Genomic DNA, 17,569 nt, shown 5'->3' with positions numbered 1-17,569 from the left:
GAACTCAACAGCGCTGGTTGTAGGCCTGCAGCCAGACTTTCCTCTGAAAATTGTGAACAACAGACTACTGAGCTGTCCCTTTTCTTTCTTTTCTTGCCATTAAGGTTTCTGCAGTCCCACCGCTGTGCACACTTCCTCTTGTCTTTCTCTTTACCAGAGAAAGAGGATGGGCCAAGCTGAGGGTCACCATGAGGCAACAGTCCCCAGCCATCTCCTCCAGCTCGGTGCAATCAGGTGCACTGAGGAAAACAATGGGACGGAGAGCAAGCACACCATTTCCAAGAACGCCACTGAAGCTCATGTTTGATTTTACACCCTATAAATCACTGGAAAATGATCTGTGGGCTTGTTTTGGGAGAGGTTGGGTTCACAGCCCCAGCTGCTCGCTGTGTGTGCAAGGGAGCTATCGCTTTGGACAGACCGTGAGCTCTACTGTTGTGGGGAGGCCACACGTGTGCTCCACTTTGGTACAGAGCAGCACAAACAGCCTCTCTGGCTGTAAAACTATGGAGAAACGCACAGCAACAAGGTGTTTGTTCGTGTTTTTTAAGTTCCTACCCTCAGGATGTGGAAGAACTAGACACTACGTGTTCAGGTGGCCTCAAACATGCTTGCAGAGGTTGGTTAAGCTGTCCCTGAGTATGCCCATCATCTTGGTTCATGAGACCAAGAATACATTAATATTTTGGTGAAGTTGAGGAGTAGCTGGCAGTGATGTATTTTAAGATGGAAGGTGGTACAAAACCTAATTGGATTACAATGTACTAACTATTAATGGATTATTGTTAAAACTTAAGGATCCATCAAGTAAAATTTTTCCTTAAGGGCATGTAGGATCTGGCCCAGGCCCAGTTCTAGTCAGGGTTTCATTTGCAACCTAGATGACAGGCTAGACAGTGTTTCTATCTAATTTGCAGAATTGTGAGGGAATGAAAGGATGTTGACTGAGAAGACTGTAATTCAAAATGTTTTTGACACCTTGGAAAAAATATCAAAAAGAAAATAAGAGAGAGAATTTAGAGGGAGTGATGGAAAGAAGTAATCCTAGGCCATGTTTCCACAGCTCTATATATCAGATCTGCATGCTGCTCAGTCACCTGCTCAGAAGCAGATATATGTCATATTCCAAAGGTCAACATTAAAAAGGGCATTATAGTGTTTTTAAGTCACCATTTGCAGTTTAGGGCTGCATGAGCCACCTCTTTTGCCCCTACTTTAAGCAGCAGTAGAAGCAGCAGCAAGGGGTCAAATATCCACCCAGAAGGGGTTAGAGCTTTGTCAAGAGACAAACTCTTCAAAATATATGACATTAAGGTGAGTATATAAGAAAGGGATAGCACCATTGTTCATAGTAGCAAATCTGGGCTGCTGTGGCCCTGCCTTTCCTTGCTTCCCAACTGCACTCCCAGCCTTTTCTTTGTGCTCGCACTGTTGTAATGTAATAACAGTTGGAGCCAGTTGAGGGGGCTGACAGCTGGCCCTACGAATAAAACTAGCCCTGTTCAGCCAGAGCAGCTCTCATGGCCAGATTGTGCAGTGGGAAGCGTCCGGGGACGAGGAGGAGCACAAGGTCACAGGAGCTCAGATGTAGATCATCTCCGATGTCATGGCACTGCACTTAAAAAACAGAGAGGACTGAACTGGCTGCGCTGCTGAGACTTCTGCATGAGAAATTCATTGTAGCAATGGAGATAAGGGGGCTGCCTCTCCATCAGCATGCTGCCCTGTGAGAAAAGAGATGTCAGATGGCAATGTGTTGAGCTGCACACACCGGGAGATTGGCTGCAGAAAATATGTTCGATCACCTGAAGGCCAAAGGAATTGCCCTAAGGAAAACGGACAGATTTAGGGCCGACCTTATCACCACGCTGGCTCTCCACTGTCCTCTGCGGAGCATTTGCAGGAGCAAAGAGGAGCAGATGGCACAGGGCTGGGAGCGATGAGCCCAAGCGGAGCCCTGGACGCCACGTGTGCCGGCCACAGACGCTCGGCAGGAACGGGAGGGCAAATGGTGCAGGATGCCCCGGCCGGCGCTTTTGTGCAAAATCCCCGGCTGCTGCTTGCTGTGCTGGGAAATTAGGCAGATGCTGGGGAGAAGGCAATAAACAATAGTTTTCTGCAAATCTTGCTCCCAGTCTTGTTTTAATGAAGCTTGCCCTGTTTTATATGCCAAACCCCCAGCCTATGCCAGCCAAGGCCTATATCCCAGAGGCTTTTATTTCACTGATTACTCCCAACACTGCACTAAACGCCCTAAAAAATATCATTGTAACTTTTCTGCTTAACAAAAGTGCAGACACAAAGCAAAGCTATTGAAGTATAAGTTTTTTTCCCCCAAGTTGACAAAATCTAGACATACACAAAGGCAACCACAGCTCTTAAAGATGGAGGGTTCAGTTTAAATATCACTTATTGTGTTGCATCTGTCCCTGTGGACTTTACAGTCCGCTGTTTTTCCACAGAAGGTGTTTTTAAGCACTGCAGAGAATCTTCTGCCTCTGGGAAAGTTTTGACTGCTATATTTAGCCTGCAAATGCTGAGGGTGGCAAGTGTAGAGGAAGCTCCAGATGTGGCGAGTGGGGCAGATGATACAAAGGTCTCAGCCGCTGACACTAACTCACCGTCGTCTGCTCTCAGTTCAGCAAAAGCACATGAGATACCATCATCCAAACTGAATCCGTAAGAACAAAGGAATAATCCAAGGTCTAGAAACATAGGGAAAAGTCCTAATTAGGATTGTTTAGCCTGCGGAAGAAAGACTCATAATAGACTTGCAAACTTTCTAACAGCGAGGAGAGTGGAGCACTGGAATAAACTGTCCATAGGGATTAGTCTCCTTCACTCTATGTCTTAAACAGCTCATTAGACAAAGCGCTGTCAGGAATGATGTTGGTGCAGTCTTGGGCTTTTAAAGTAATTTTTTAAATGAGTATATAATTCTTATATGTCATTGCATTTGCATCCTAGAGCAGCAAGCCAATGAAGAGCTTCAGTAAAGATGGAAGAAGATCACAGGGCTTTAGTTAGGAATATCCCCATCCCCTGCGGCTGTATTGAAGGGATTCTTGCCCAAAAATCAGAAGCCCAGGGAAGTCCACAGGCCACACTACCAGTGTCATTCCTCTTCTGTCCTTGAGTTATTATTCAGTAACTCATACTCATTTAAGTACTTCAAATGTAATTTATTAATTCTGCTTTAATTAATTTTAATCACTCAGATCCAAAATAATTACACTTACTAAGTTAAGATAGAATTTTGTATTGGTTAAAATATTCCCACTTATTCCCACTTATTTGGGCCCTATTCTTTGGATTTAATGTCACCAAAATGCATCATGTTCATCATCCTAATGTTGGTCTTAAGTGCTACAGTATATTGCACTAAAAAGTACCTCTGGAGAAATGCTTATAGAGGCACCCACTGCCCTAGAAAATAGCTTTAAAATGGTTCTAGTAATTATTCTGTCAGTCAAAACCACTTTACTGAGCTATCTTCATGACTGGATTTGACTATGCCCAATACTGACAACAATCAAACACAAGATCAGCCCAGGAACTGCTTCCACATTCTCCAGCTCTTTGCTCTAATCCATCTTTGGAAATGTCATTTTGCTAAATTTTCCCCTTTTCTGCTGCCCGTTAACAGAAATCTGGTCCTTCTGCGTGCCTGAATCTCACAGTCTGTTTCTTTTCAACTGTGTGGGCGAGCTCAGGAGCTGCTATCAGGAGGAAGAAGCCCTGAAGTAGTCGGGGCCACCTCCAGAAGGACGGGTTAAATGCAATCAGTGCTTGGCTACGTCTTGTCCCGAATGGCACTGAACAAGGCACGTTCACCCAGCTCCAGACCCTGGGAGAGGCGACATCGTGGCACACGGTGCGTTTCCTCTGAATCTGCTTAATACATCCCAAGCACAAACTCCTATCTCCTTTTTATGCAAAAGGTTAAACAACCTAATGTGTTTCTATGAGTTAGTTTAGCGAGCAGAAAAGAACATTGGCACAACTCCTGTATTTCTTTTCCTTATTTACAGATAAGTTTTCTTTCTCTAAATATTAGAAAAATCAATCTTTTCCTTTCTCAGCTTATTCTGAGGTCACAAGCTTAACCAGGTGTGCCCAATACTTTCCTCTTCCATGTTTATTTATCAGTGTGATGTTTCTGCCTCCTTTTTAAAAGAAATGCAAATCTGAACAGAAAAATATGCTGATATGAGTTTTATTTTGGGTATAGGTTGGTAGTATTTCAGCTGCTTTTTTCTTTGAAAGTCTATAATAATTTTGTAGAGTTGATCTTAATGAGATAATTATCTCATTGATCTTGGGATAATAATGTTCTATCCATAACAACATACTGAATAAGCTGACAACCTCCTCTATCACTCTAGAGTAGAATTTTGGGGCAAGTGGAGAACAGTACCAAAAAAAACATCCTTTCACTTTTCATCTGAATGTTGCAGGGATTTCAAATATGCTTAAACCAGCTTTGTAGATTGTATTTCCCTTTGTCTCCCCTTCTGTTTATTTATACTATTTTAGCCCCTCCAGCAACATTCAATAAATAGTCATTTCCTTTCCATCAAAATTTCCCATTGTATTGTATGTGTATTCCAATGTATATTTACTATTGTTTTAGCTGAGAAACACCACATCCAGGAGCCTGAGGAACTTGAATGCAGAGAGGTTTTTAGTGCAAAACAAACTGAGAATTTACTCACATAAATTACGAAAATGAAAGGAAATGCAGCTACAGTTCAGCTATGTAGTAGGCACAATTGTGAATAAAATGAAAGCTAAAGAATTCAGTTATAGTATTTATTCTACAGGAGGAGTAGCTGATAGCCCTGTGCTATCAGCTGTGCTGCCATCCAGAGGGACCTGGACAGACTCGAGGACTGGGCGGTGAGAAACCTCATGAGGTTCAACAGGGGCAAGTGCAGGGTCCTGCACTTGGGGAGGAATAACCCTGGACACCAGTACAGATTAGGCATGGACCTGCTGGAGAGCAGTCCCGCAGAGAGGGACCTGGGTGTCATGGTGGATGACAAAATGACCATGAGACAGCAGTGTGCCCTGGTGGCCAAGAAGGGGTGCATTAAGAAGAGCATCTCCAGCAGGTCGAGAGGGGATCGTCCCCCTATGCACAGCCCTGGTGAAGCCACATCTAGAGTACTGTGTCCAGCTCTGGGCTCCCCAGTACAAGAGGGATGTGGAGCTGCTGGAGAGAGTCCAGCGCAGGGCTACCAGGATGATCAGGGGCCTGGAACATCTGCCCTGTGAGCAAAGGCTCAGGGAGCTGGGCCTGTTCAGCCTGGAGAAGAGGAGGCTGAGGGGGGACCTGATCAGCGTGCATAAATACCTCAAGGGAGGCAGTGAGGAGGAGGGGGGCGGCCTCTTTTCAGTGGTGGGCAGGGATAGGACTAGAGGAAACGGCCACAAGCTGAGGCACCAAAAGTTCCACAGGAACTTAAGGAACCATTTCTTGACAGTGAGGGTGACAGAGTCCTGGAACAGGCTGCCCAGAGAGGCTGTGGAGTCTCCTTCTTTGGAGATCTTCCAAACCCGCTTGGACACAGCCCTGTGCCATGTGCTCTGGGTGACCCTGCGAGTGCAGGGGGGTTAGACTAGATGACCCCTGTGTTTTGTTTTGCCACTCTAGATTTAGATAGTTGCCTTTTGTAGAGTAAGCCCAAAGCATCACCAAATCACAGCTCTGATACTAAGTTTTGTAACTACTTGGCATAAATTCCAGTTTTCTAATAAAATGATGGCATTAAAGGTCTGCTTTATTCCATCATTGAAGGGCTTATAGAGACTGTCACATAATCTCAGCTAGCAGAAGGGAACCCCCAGTGTCAGTTCACGACAATGACAAGAGCAATGACAACGACAACAGCAATATCATTGATGCTTAGTTTTCCTGCAGTTGTTTGGAATTTTACTCAAAAATATCATGTTCCATACAGAAAGAAAGGACCACTCTTCTGGAATAGATAAATAAATACACACAATATACTTCCAAAAAAGCAAACCTGGATAAGCCAAACACATGGTCAAACAGTGGCAGACCTGAGACCTCAAGTTTTGTTGTGGACACATTTATTATCATTGTAAAATCAGGATAATTCACAGTGCATGAGACAGAGCTTTTCTTCTACAGACCTCTATGGTATTACTTGGATTTCTCATTCTCAGGGTTTTCCAGATACGGGTTGTAGTCTACAGCAGAGCTGAGTTGGCATCACACAGCACAAGGGAAAAAAAAACAGAGGATTATAAAAAATAATTGACATAGATTATCACAGGGAACTTGAATGAGGATAGGAAAAGGTTACACTCCAGCAAGAGGTCATTTTTTGTAAATACAAATGGAGAACAGTGAGTTTAGTCAGCTGATTTATCTCATATTAAAATTTCCTTGAACATTTGCCTGTGGGCCACAAAAATGCTAATGTGACTCTGTGGATATTCTTGAAAGCATAATAAATTTGAACAGTAGATAAATAATCTCATAGAAATAAATACTTTGGACCGTGCTAAAAAGGCACTCCTGACAATACCACTTAGACATTAGAGATATTCCAATAATTGGTTTCATGTAAAACAGATAGCTAAAGACATTGTATTGGTTCCCAGGAGAGCACTAGAGAACATCACGGGAGACGAGTCCCTTAATTGAACGCATATAAGAATAGGTATAAGAGCTTCAGCCATAAGTATGCCCCAGACCTTAACAATTATGGCTCCATTGGATTTTGTAATCCATCCCATCCCATAAAAATCCTTGTTTGAAACTTAAAGGTACCGCATCCAGTCTGCCTGTTCAAGTGGCATTTTCTATTCTTTAAGGCAGGAAACACATCATCCTGCTTCTCACTGAGAAGAATCTAGTGCAGTACTGGGGCAATATAAATAATAAATACCTATCTTTTGCATTTGTAAAGAATCCATCAGTTTGATGCATATTTAACGTACATGCACTTTAAATTTCATTATACTTGTATGTGAACATTAACTCCGCTTTCTGGGTTCCCATAATCTGTTGCACCTAACTGGATTAATAATAAGGGCTAGATATTTTTTCTTCACTTCCTTTTCTTTGGAGGATATTTATAGAAGTTGAAAAATAGTTTGCAGCTATGCTTGTCCTATTTACACTTGGGGAAAATGGTATCTAGCCATTTTTTAAAAAGGAGCTGACACTGTCTGGCTTGGTTTTTTGATTAGCTGTAGGAGTGTCAGGAAATGAAGAATTTGGATTTGGTAAAGTGCATCTACCTTGATCTCATTTTTCAGCTGCAGATGTGGAAAAGCAAATATAAAGAAGGACCAGTGTGATTAAATACTTTTTAAACAAAAAAAAAAATATATTTATAAAAAGACTTGTATCATAAAATGAACCAGGTATATCTTTGGCCAAAAATAACTGTCCCTGTAATGTCTCTCTAATGAGATTTATCACAGAGGATAGCTTTGGAAATAAAGTGCTTTATTCTCTTGTAGCATAAAGATAACAAAAATATATGAAGAGAAATCATGTGAAATCTCATTTCTCCAGGAAGTTGTACTAAACTTCCTGATTGACTCTCATAAATTACTTCTGATTTACTGCACTAAATCTTTTTCTTTGATTAAAGATGAAACAATGCAGTATTTAGTCAGCTCGTTTCTCAACACTTAAAGCTCTTATAAATGCTGTATGAGCCCAAACTGTTCCCAAAATGGCATAGCTGTTTGAAGCACATGTTAGAATTCATTAGAAGCTTTTGCACAACCTATTATTCTCTTACTGGAGAAAATGACATTGGAAAGCTATAAATTAGGTAGCTTGTAGTTCACACCTATATGGCCTCACCTCAGAGGTGTTTCGAACCAACATACCCCATTTACAACTCTGGATACTGGTAACTCTTCTTCTGAAATTTAGACTGTGCTGCCCTATTTATTTAATTATTTGAATTAATGGAATAAATTGAATTAATTATTATTTAATTAGATGTAATTATTCCAACCTCAGCCAGCCTGTGATTCTGTGATAACATTTCTGCCAGTGTCTGTAACTGTCTGCCCACTAATCTTACAAAGCCCAGTAGGGATCAGCTGCTGATAGCATCCGTGAAAGGGGGTCTTTGTTATAACACCCTTGGCTTTCTGTCCATATTGAAGACCTTGTAGGCCTTATTCAGACTGTCTGCTACTGAGCAAACCTTAACAGCGTATTTAATTCAGAGCTTCAGATACATCTGTCTTCCGCTATTTGTTTCAGAATTTCAGAATATTTCAGAATATTTAAGGTTGGAAGGGACCTCTACAGATCATCTAGTCCAACCTTCCTGCTCAAGCAGGCACACCTAGAGCACGTTTCCTCCTCTTATTTCCATTTATCAAGAAAGCTTTTATTTATGATTCATGCTTATGATTTCATTTTCTATCATCAATAAAAGTCAAATTAATAAACATTGGAATGTTTTTATTTTCCCCTTAGTGGTAAAATAATGACTGAAATGATAAGTTCAAAGCTAGGACATTTTGCCTGTAGTGGATTTTTACTGCTGTTTTAAATGTTATCTTCAAAGAGTTACAGTTAGTTATCCCAACCCTCCCCTTTTAATCCAATTATTTTGCTTCCTTAAATTGTGTTTAATAAGTAGTAAAGGAGACTGGAAAATTAATAAGCATCTTGCTATATTGATTTAGTTTTAGTTTATTCCATTTTCTCTCTGAAGTGTATAAGCCTTCAGGTCCGATCTAATCTATTCAGTTCTGACGTGCACATCTCTCTAGGGCCCAAGCACCTCGAATATTCCTGAAAGAGCCTCAGAGATGATTCCATGATTTAAATCCTTTTGCTTTTTCAGCTGTTTGCCACTTCCCGCATATTTTTATATAATTTACACTTCAAAACATTATAATTGTATTCTCTCTAGGAAACAGCATTATCATATCAGGTCATACTTAACACTGAATTATCCAAGTATTATCCAAGCCTAGTCCCTGCACGCGTTGTCTTGGGACTGCCGGAAAACTGCCAGACCCTTCCATGAGTTCTGGAAGTGCCTGGCAGCAATTCCGTGCTTAGGGCTGGATTTTAAAACAAAGAGCTGCAAACGTGGAGGGCAATGCCTTGGTAATAGGTTGAATAGATAAGTTGCAAGCAAAGTTACAACTGCAGAGCTAAGATAAGACCAATGGGAGATGACTGCAGAATTATTTTGATGACAAGATAGGAAATACAGTGGGGTACTTAAAACCCACAAGCTACAGAGTGCAGGACCACGGTGATCGAAGCACCTAGGTTTAGCAAAATGAGGCCTCTCCATTAATATCGATTAACAAATTTAAGAGGAGCCTGGCGGTTCAGGAAAGAGCCACATCCAAAAATAGGCTCTTACACACAACAGCAAGAGGGGAAGGTGAAGACTGAGCCTCTGTAAATCTGTCTCTCCCTTTGCTGGGTATTGGACATGAGGAGATCAGCAATCATGTTGCTAGGAAAACTGAACTATACTACAGCAAAGACTATATGTCCATTTCTTATTTCATTTTTCTCCCAGGAAATTAAAAAAAATAAAATCTAGAACAATCTTGCTTTTAAATTAGCATCAGAATGTTTCACTGCCAGGAGCTTTTACTAAAATACAAGAAAATATGTGGATATGGTTCCTGGCCTGTGCTGTCTCCTACACATTTTTTGAAAGCTTGAAGTTGGTCTCAGTGCAAAAATTGTGCCAGGGACTGTTCTAACAACTAAGCAGTACGGCTGGTTGCACTTGAGGGCCCATGCAGTGTTTTTGCATCAGTTAGGTAAGCAGTATAGATGTGGCACACTGTCCCTCTCAGAGGAGATGCACTGGGCTTATATTCAGTGGTGATGATCTCAGTCTTAGTGTTCAGCTATATCAATCATGTAAACATTCCCTGAAAATGAGGGGGACAATGGCTCGAGGCTGGAGACATTCCTTACCTAAGGAATAGATATGAATTATTGACTTTTGTGTCTAAAGACAAATTTCCTGAGCCACAGAAAAAATTTCCAACATTCTAAATGTTGGCTAACTATTAATGGAAGCCAAGGACACAGCTATTCACATTTGTAAGGCCACTCCCCACCGGAATGGACAGCATATATTTGATAATTTCACAAAATCAAACTCTGGTGAAGTTCCGTAAATAAAATCCAGATACATAAAGTGCTTTATTCTTTCACAGTCTGAAATGGAAGCTAGAATGGCTGCACCAACGCTATCCTGTAGGATCACCTCAAAGACAGCATCGAGGCCAAACCAACCAACACTCACTAATCCAATGAGAAAACGCTCTTACACCAAATGTCATACTTCTCTTGCGTGCTGCAAGGGAAATGCACTGTGCTGGCCTAGATCTGCCTTCTGAATCTTTTCCAGTCTGCCATGCTCCGGGACTGAGATGGACTGGCAATATGCTGTAGTGATGGGATGAAGTTTCCCTTTACCCCTCCAAGAGCTGCCAAAACTCTGAGGGCAGCTCAGCTCCAAGTTTTAAGCAGAGACTGGAAGTACAGTTCATGGCATTAGGTAGTCTGCATTGGCACTGGTCATGTAGGACAGACAAGATATCTTCACCTTCATTTTCTTTCTACCTTTCTCGTCATTTTTTCACTTCCTGGCCTTTCTGAAAGACCATCTCCCTGTAATCACCCCTTTCAAGGCTATTATCACCCCTCAAACTCCAGTACACATCAGCACACATCCTGTCTGAGTTCTGCCAGGTCTCTCACATCACACAGGCCCATACTAGAAAAGGAGCTGGATGGCCAAGCTACCAAGCTCTAAGGGAGCTCCCAGCCCTTGGGAAAGGACTGAAACAGCAGCCACAGGCTTAGTATTTACCACAGGCTGATGTATCATACTCCACAAATTCATAGTATAAGGAAAACAGATGTCATCTCACCTCTGACATGGTAATGATCAGGCTATTTGGTAAGACATTTCCTTACTAGAATACCTTAGCAGCCCAGCTCTGAGCAGAAAGCAGGAATCCATAAGGACAGTCTAATCCCAACCTTTGTTCACTCCCAGCTTTCACTCCCAGTTCCCTTTTCTCCAGCTGAAGTTTGGGCTGAAGTTTGTAGTCCACTAAGACACCTGACACTAACTTATTCAGCAATTCAATGCTGTTAAGCAGTAGGAGATAACATCAGTAAAAACGGATGGAAATACATTAAAAGTCGGAGTAAGCTTAAGAGATAGTCAGAACATGACTGTGTTCTATGGTGAGAAGACCCTGTGAGAAAGGACTGGGGGCTTTCCACTGACAGCCATCAGCAGGCCAGTTTGGCTGCGCATAACCAAAAGATGCCCGTGTTATGCTGACTGCCTAATATAACTTACAGAGATAAGGGTTTCTTTTTTCCTCACTGACTAGGAAAAGAAGAGCTCTGCTTTGAGACAATGCTTCTCTTGCACTGGATTCATAGCCTGCTAAAGTTCTCACCTGCACCTCTCCTAGTACTTGCAATTTTATAATAATTATGAAAGATTTCTTCCTAATGATATGGCCTCATCTTAGTGAACCTCATGGAAAATTTTAGGTTTTGACTATAAAGTAATTCTCTTGCTATTCATATAGGCACGTATTTCATATTTCTGTCCTACATGAATTGTCTTCTCTGCATAATTTGAGAGAATGACCTTTTCTACAGGATCCTCTGACTGAAACCACAAGTTGGCCCAAGTTGCACAGCTTTGGCAGGCTCTGCCCACTACTACCCACAGCTGCTACAAGCAGGAGGATGTGGATGCCTTCTAGATCTGAACTGCCAAACTAGCCCAGTACAAGTGTCAGGAGCACCTTCAGGGCAGGATCCTGCTCTGGCAGAGCTCAGGAGCGAGACCACAAGCTCTGAAGGGAGCTCTTTTTCATGCTGCCTAGCACCTGCCATGCATCCCATCATCAAGCACAGAAAACCAGTGTTTCCTGTCACTTTTCATGGCTTGAGATTATCAATTCTAGCCAAACAAAGAAAGTAACAAAGGATGAACTCTGAAAGATTTCCAAGGCAGCTGGTTCATCATTACTTCATTCCCCTCCAAGACAAACGATCTGCCTTAGAATAGGTGAGGCAGGGACCATTGTATATGTCCTAAGAAACTATAAGCCTTTAGGCTATTGACTCATAGTTTTGTTTATTAATGTATTCTCCACTTTAAAGGTCATCATATTTTATTTAACAAGCACTCACAAAGCACACAGGCACATATGCTTCACTCTTGATTCAAAGCCTGACTCCAGGGCACCTAGTGCAGTTACATTCTTACGTTAAGGTTTGGGTTTGTTTTAATTTTGAGTCAAGCTGTTTCACAATGACAAAATTTTGCAGTTCTGTGCTCATTTTGGATACTGATTCATCATTTACAGCAACATGGGTTTTCTACACTTGGGAAAAATAAATTTTCTTGGCTCTGAGGACACACCCCTTGTCTCTTTACTTTGAGACCGTTGGAACTAACTGCTTTTTATTCTCTAAAGATGAATCAGTTGCCCTGCATATAAGTCCTGCTGCCTGAATGCAGTGAATTTTGCTGATCCTGGGACTGAATTGTAGCGTCCCTCAGAAAAGGAACTCCATTATCCCAGATTACAAATGAAGGAGCTGATACAACAGGGTATGTCCCCTGCTAGAGGCTGGCATGTTATTGAATCCAACCCAAGGTGTGAACCCTATTACTGTAACTGCAATTAAGAAAGCATGGGAGGAGAGGGAAATCTGAGAGCACTGAACTTGCAGGAATTTCTCTCCTTATTAGAGAGAGGCCAAGATAGACCATTCATATTTAAAAGATGAAGCCAGCAGACAAGAGGGTACTCCAGGATAAGCTGGCCAGCCAGGGCAGTTTTGATACAGTTAAGGCCTGAGTTTGTAGCCTACAAAACAAGCACAGGAAAGATGATTTTCATGAAGTCAAAAAGAAATGGAAGCTTATTGGGTTGAGCAGAAACAGAGCAGAAGACAGTTTCCTTCACAATGATCATAGTCACAGAGATCTAGCAGCTTTCTGACTTGGGTGTGTGCAAGGTTCTGCACAGTGTCACCTGCGTGTGGGTCAGGAAGGAGATGGCACTCTGCAGCTGGGACCAGCTTGTGCACAACGCTCTGAATATGGTCTAATAAGTGCAAAAGCAGCCCATGGACACCTCATCTTGCCTAGGCCCGCTGGTGACCTGGAAATCTGGAGCTGCGTAGGATCAAATAGGCATGTCTACAGATAAGCAGCCTATCTCCATTGAGTTATCTTTCCAGGGCACTGCTGGTTGCAAAAGGAAGGATGTGGCACTGGGAGTGGTGGTGACAGTACCACGAAATGCTTGTTCTTGCGAGCGTTGCAGTTGCGGTGGCTTCTGAGGTTGCCTGTGTATCAGAAAGATGGAGTTTTCGTTTCCTCTGCTGCTGTCCTCCAGAGTTATTCTCCAGATCAGTGCAGAGGACGAGAGGCCGCAGGGGTTAGAGATAATGACAAAGGGTGAGGTGGCAGGTCAGGAGCGGAAACACAACTTGCACTGCATGAATATTAGAACAGCCTCCCTGGGACCGCAGGGAGGTGACTCCTGAGCAGTTGGTAGCCCTGAGGGCTTCCCCTCTGCTCTGCAGCCTGGGGATGGCCCGGGGCCTGCAGCTCAAGCACACAACACTTCCAGCCCGAGGTGTGAGGAGAAGGGCCGCTCTGGGGGACATCCTGGAGGAGCAGCATGGAAACACATGGTCTGATCCACCAAAACACTCCAAAGACAAAGCAGAAGTGAACGCCGGAGCCAAAGAACCCAAAACATTCTTTCCTGATACACTAGGATGCACATGATCTTCCAATGGACACGTTATAAATACTGTGACAATGAGGCATTACCGAAATTAAACAAAACCGTGGTGCAGTTCTGCCACACCTCAGGAAGGAAAATTCCCATTAAAGTGAACGGCCTTCAGAATCAGTCCCATTCAGACCCTCCCTTTAAGCAGCATTCCCTGCTAGTGGCAAAAACCTTATCTGGGGAGTTGTGAGAAGAGCAATGCAAAACACTGCTTTGTGTTTTCTTCCTTGCCTGCGTTTCCTTGTTACCACTTCAGGTGCAGATGTTGTTGTTATTGTTAATACTTAGGGAAAAAAAAGTGTTCTATGTAAGTTTTCCATGAAAGTGTGTGAGAGCAGCCTATGTGAAATGAAAGTTTGAAGATAATCAATGAGGCTAAAGGCAGTTTCTATGAAGCATTTACTTGTTGCATTTCTTTACAGCACAACTGCAATGGAATTACTAAATACTGAATACATACACAGAAAGCCATAAAAGTATTTTCTCAGACTATCCAAAATTGTCAAAGAACGAAATCCTCTGCAGAGGTTTAATACCAAAGCAAGACACAACAGAGAGAACAAACAGCAGGAAACAATGTGTTATTGGAGATCATCAGTACAGGGCAATAATGACAAATGACTAGTATGGAAAAAAAATCTTTTACATTTTGAGACCTATTCCAGGCAGCTGCTTGAGGGATCATGGAACATGTAACCAGCTCATGATGTTCTCTCCCTGCTATTCTTACAAATCCTCCAGCATGTCCTTTCATCCAACGGACATTAACTCCTGCCTGTTTGACCTGTGATGTTAACCTCCAACTCCGAACTGTTATATTTCAAGGACACAAGGCCCTGTTTGTGTTTTTCCTCATACTGACCCTAATTCTTGTAATGATACTCCTTGAGCATCCTTGTTCCCTCTGGAAAACCTTCTTAAAATATCTGAAGAACCTGTCAGATTCAGGCAATAGGGTGCAAGACCACAGCTTGCTGTACTGACCAACACTGGTCTAATATTTCCTTATAATCACAACATTGTCTTTCCATTAGCTAATTTGAGACCCTCAGAGCTCCAGGCAGAGCCTGCTTGACAGTTCGGTGTTCGCATCTAGTCTGTGATTTGGGTTCTTACATCCTGTCAGGGTGTGAAGAAGTATTTGGATTTCTAAAGGTTCAACCAAATTTCTAGCTTTTTTTTTTTTAATTTTAAAATCCACTTAGGATTGCGAGGCCCTAACTCATGTTTTTTAACAATTCTGAATAATTAATTATTAAACTTAATACTAGTCTAACATCAGGAAGAAATGTCTGCGCAAACTGAGTTTTGTCCTTTATATTCTATCCATACCCACCAGATGAGCTGGCTCTTTCCACCTCCAGTCTTTCCAGCAGAGCAATTTGCAGAGCTTGGATCTTTGCAAAGTGTTTGCTATGTACAGGATTTCTCATTAGCAGATCTCTAACACTGTCACTAGGTCAAAGGTAGTGGAGTTTTATCTCATATTAACACAGATAAAAAAAGAAAGAAGGGAATGTTCAAAGAGAAGCAGAAACAAGGGTAAGTAAGGAAGCAGGAAAAACCTGGAGATAAAATAATAGCACCAGTTTTTGCTGGCAAAAGCAAAGTTTCTTCACAGCTGTCTGATTACAGAGACATTCCACTGCACTGCTTACTTGCAGAGCCAAAGGATGGGGCTGGGTGCTGAAAACAGAGTTGTAAATATCCAGAGATCAGAAAGGACAAGCATGCAAACGTGAACTTTAAGTATGACATTGAGATCAGAAAGTCTAATGACACTATTGTGCCTATAAGTAAGGGAGTAGTAAATGGGAATAATAAATTACTGGGGATGTGAGGACTGTAAAATATTGAAGGGCTTAATTTTTTTTTTCATGGAGGTGCAAGACTTGCACACTAATAAAAGAGCTACTGTGGACAATTTGCTGCACAACTGAGCCAGCTTTGCCTCTTTTTATTTTTTACTTTTTTAAAAAAGAGACTCAACCTTCTTGGTTTATTAAAAAAAAAAGGGGGGGGATTTCATTACAATGTATGAGACTGCTTATGGAGTGAAAATACTGAATAATAAATCTACTGAATGAAAGTCATAATAAGCAATAGCAGGAACACACAGTGTGATCAACCACTGCAAAAATACTAAAAGAAGTAGTGGATTTTCCAAAGTGTAGAGATTTAATGTCAAACCTAGGTGTCTTCTGGGAAGTTCAACCAATGCAGATCATTAACCTCAGAAGAAAAGGAGAGCTCAGTGAAATGTAGTCAGTCATGCAAAAAACACACAGCCGTTTCCCTGGGACAGCAAGTTTATGAATCTATTGATTTTAATATCAGAACGCACCACTGCAGCCATCTAACATAACCTCCTGGGTAAGACAGTCCACAGGATTTAAGGGTGCCCTGCATGATGAGTCTGTCTTGGCTGCACGTACCCCAGGAGCAGGTAGAAGATGCAACCGCCAGATACTTCATTGACAAGGCTGCCCAGAGAGGTTGTGGAGTCTCCTTCTTTGGAGATATTTAAAACCCGCTTGGATGCAGCCCTGTGCCACGTGCTCTAGGTGACCCTGCGTAAGCAGGGGGGTTGGACTCGATGACCTCTGAGGTCCCTTCCAACCTTCGGCATTCTATGATTCTATGATTCTATGAAGGTGCAGATTCAGACCATGTCTGATAGAACAGCTGCTATAAAAAGTTAAAACCAGCACTATTTGCCTTTCAAAGCCCAAGTTTTTCCATCCTATCATATTTTCTAAACAAAGACGCCACGCTGGAAGATATGATATGGTAGATTAAGAGCGCTGGTTTTACTGAGTTTTGGTATCAGCCTAGATATTGCTCGAACAGGATCACCATCAGCTGACACAAAAATGAAGAGGTAACAACGTATTTTTAGCATGGGTCAATGTTTATACTAAACCAGGGCACAAATATTCTCATTTACAGAGTGACACACAAATACAGGTTAAGAGTTTTATTCGTTAGCACTGAAACGTATTTTACACGAGCATGCACCATTAATTGAAACATGCACCTGAACTAAGCGTGTGCTCAACTCTTAGAAAGGAGGCTGGAGTTATAATTCAAAGTTATATGGAGACAGTTTAAAACAAACATATATATATATAAATGGGGGGAGATAGGTAACGGTTAGAGGAAACTCTAGTGTAGCTTTGGTACACACAGTGAAAGGAACACGGTTGCAGGCTTTGTGGTTTACGCTCAGGGTGAAGTCGGTTCAGGACCAGGCAGGGTTGCGGAGGGAAGCGGCGTTTGGCTGGGCCTGCAGTCACCCCGTCGGACATTTTAGAGGCCGCAGCAGGAGCACCTGCCTGCTCATGTGCATTCCCTGCAGAGACCCGAGGCTCGTTAATAAAGGGGCACTTATGGGCGGCTGACACGTTAATCAATGATCACCTATGGGCGGCCAACACCTCGGTGCAGCCCCGGAGCGGGGCGAGAAGCTTCCGGACCAGGGCGCAGCGCTGCCCCGCGGCCCCCTCGCATCCCTCCCCAGGGGAGCCGGGCTGTGCGGGGGGACCCGCGTCGCCTTCGCCCTCCGCCCGAACCCTCCACGTTGGCCCCCGTGCTCCGGAGCGGCCCCTGCCCCACCGCCGCTCGCCGAGAACAAAGCGGCCGCTCCCCGCCGCTTCCCGCCCCGGCGGCCTCCGGGGCGCCGCGCGGGAGCCTCGGGCGGCGGTGCCGCCTCCCACCTGCGGCGCAGGTC

Source organism: Nothoprocta perdicaria, unplaced genomic scaffold (assembly GCF_003342845.1).
Source record: "Nothoprocta perdicaria isolate Ctin4 unplaced genomic scaffold, notPer1 scaffold_19, whole genome shotgun sequence".
Classification (NCBI taxonomy): domain Eukaryota; kingdom Metazoa; phylum Chordata; class Aves; order Tinamiformes; family Tinamidae; genus Nothoprocta; species Nothoprocta perdicaria.
This window is presented reverse-complemented; position numbering follows the sequence as displayed.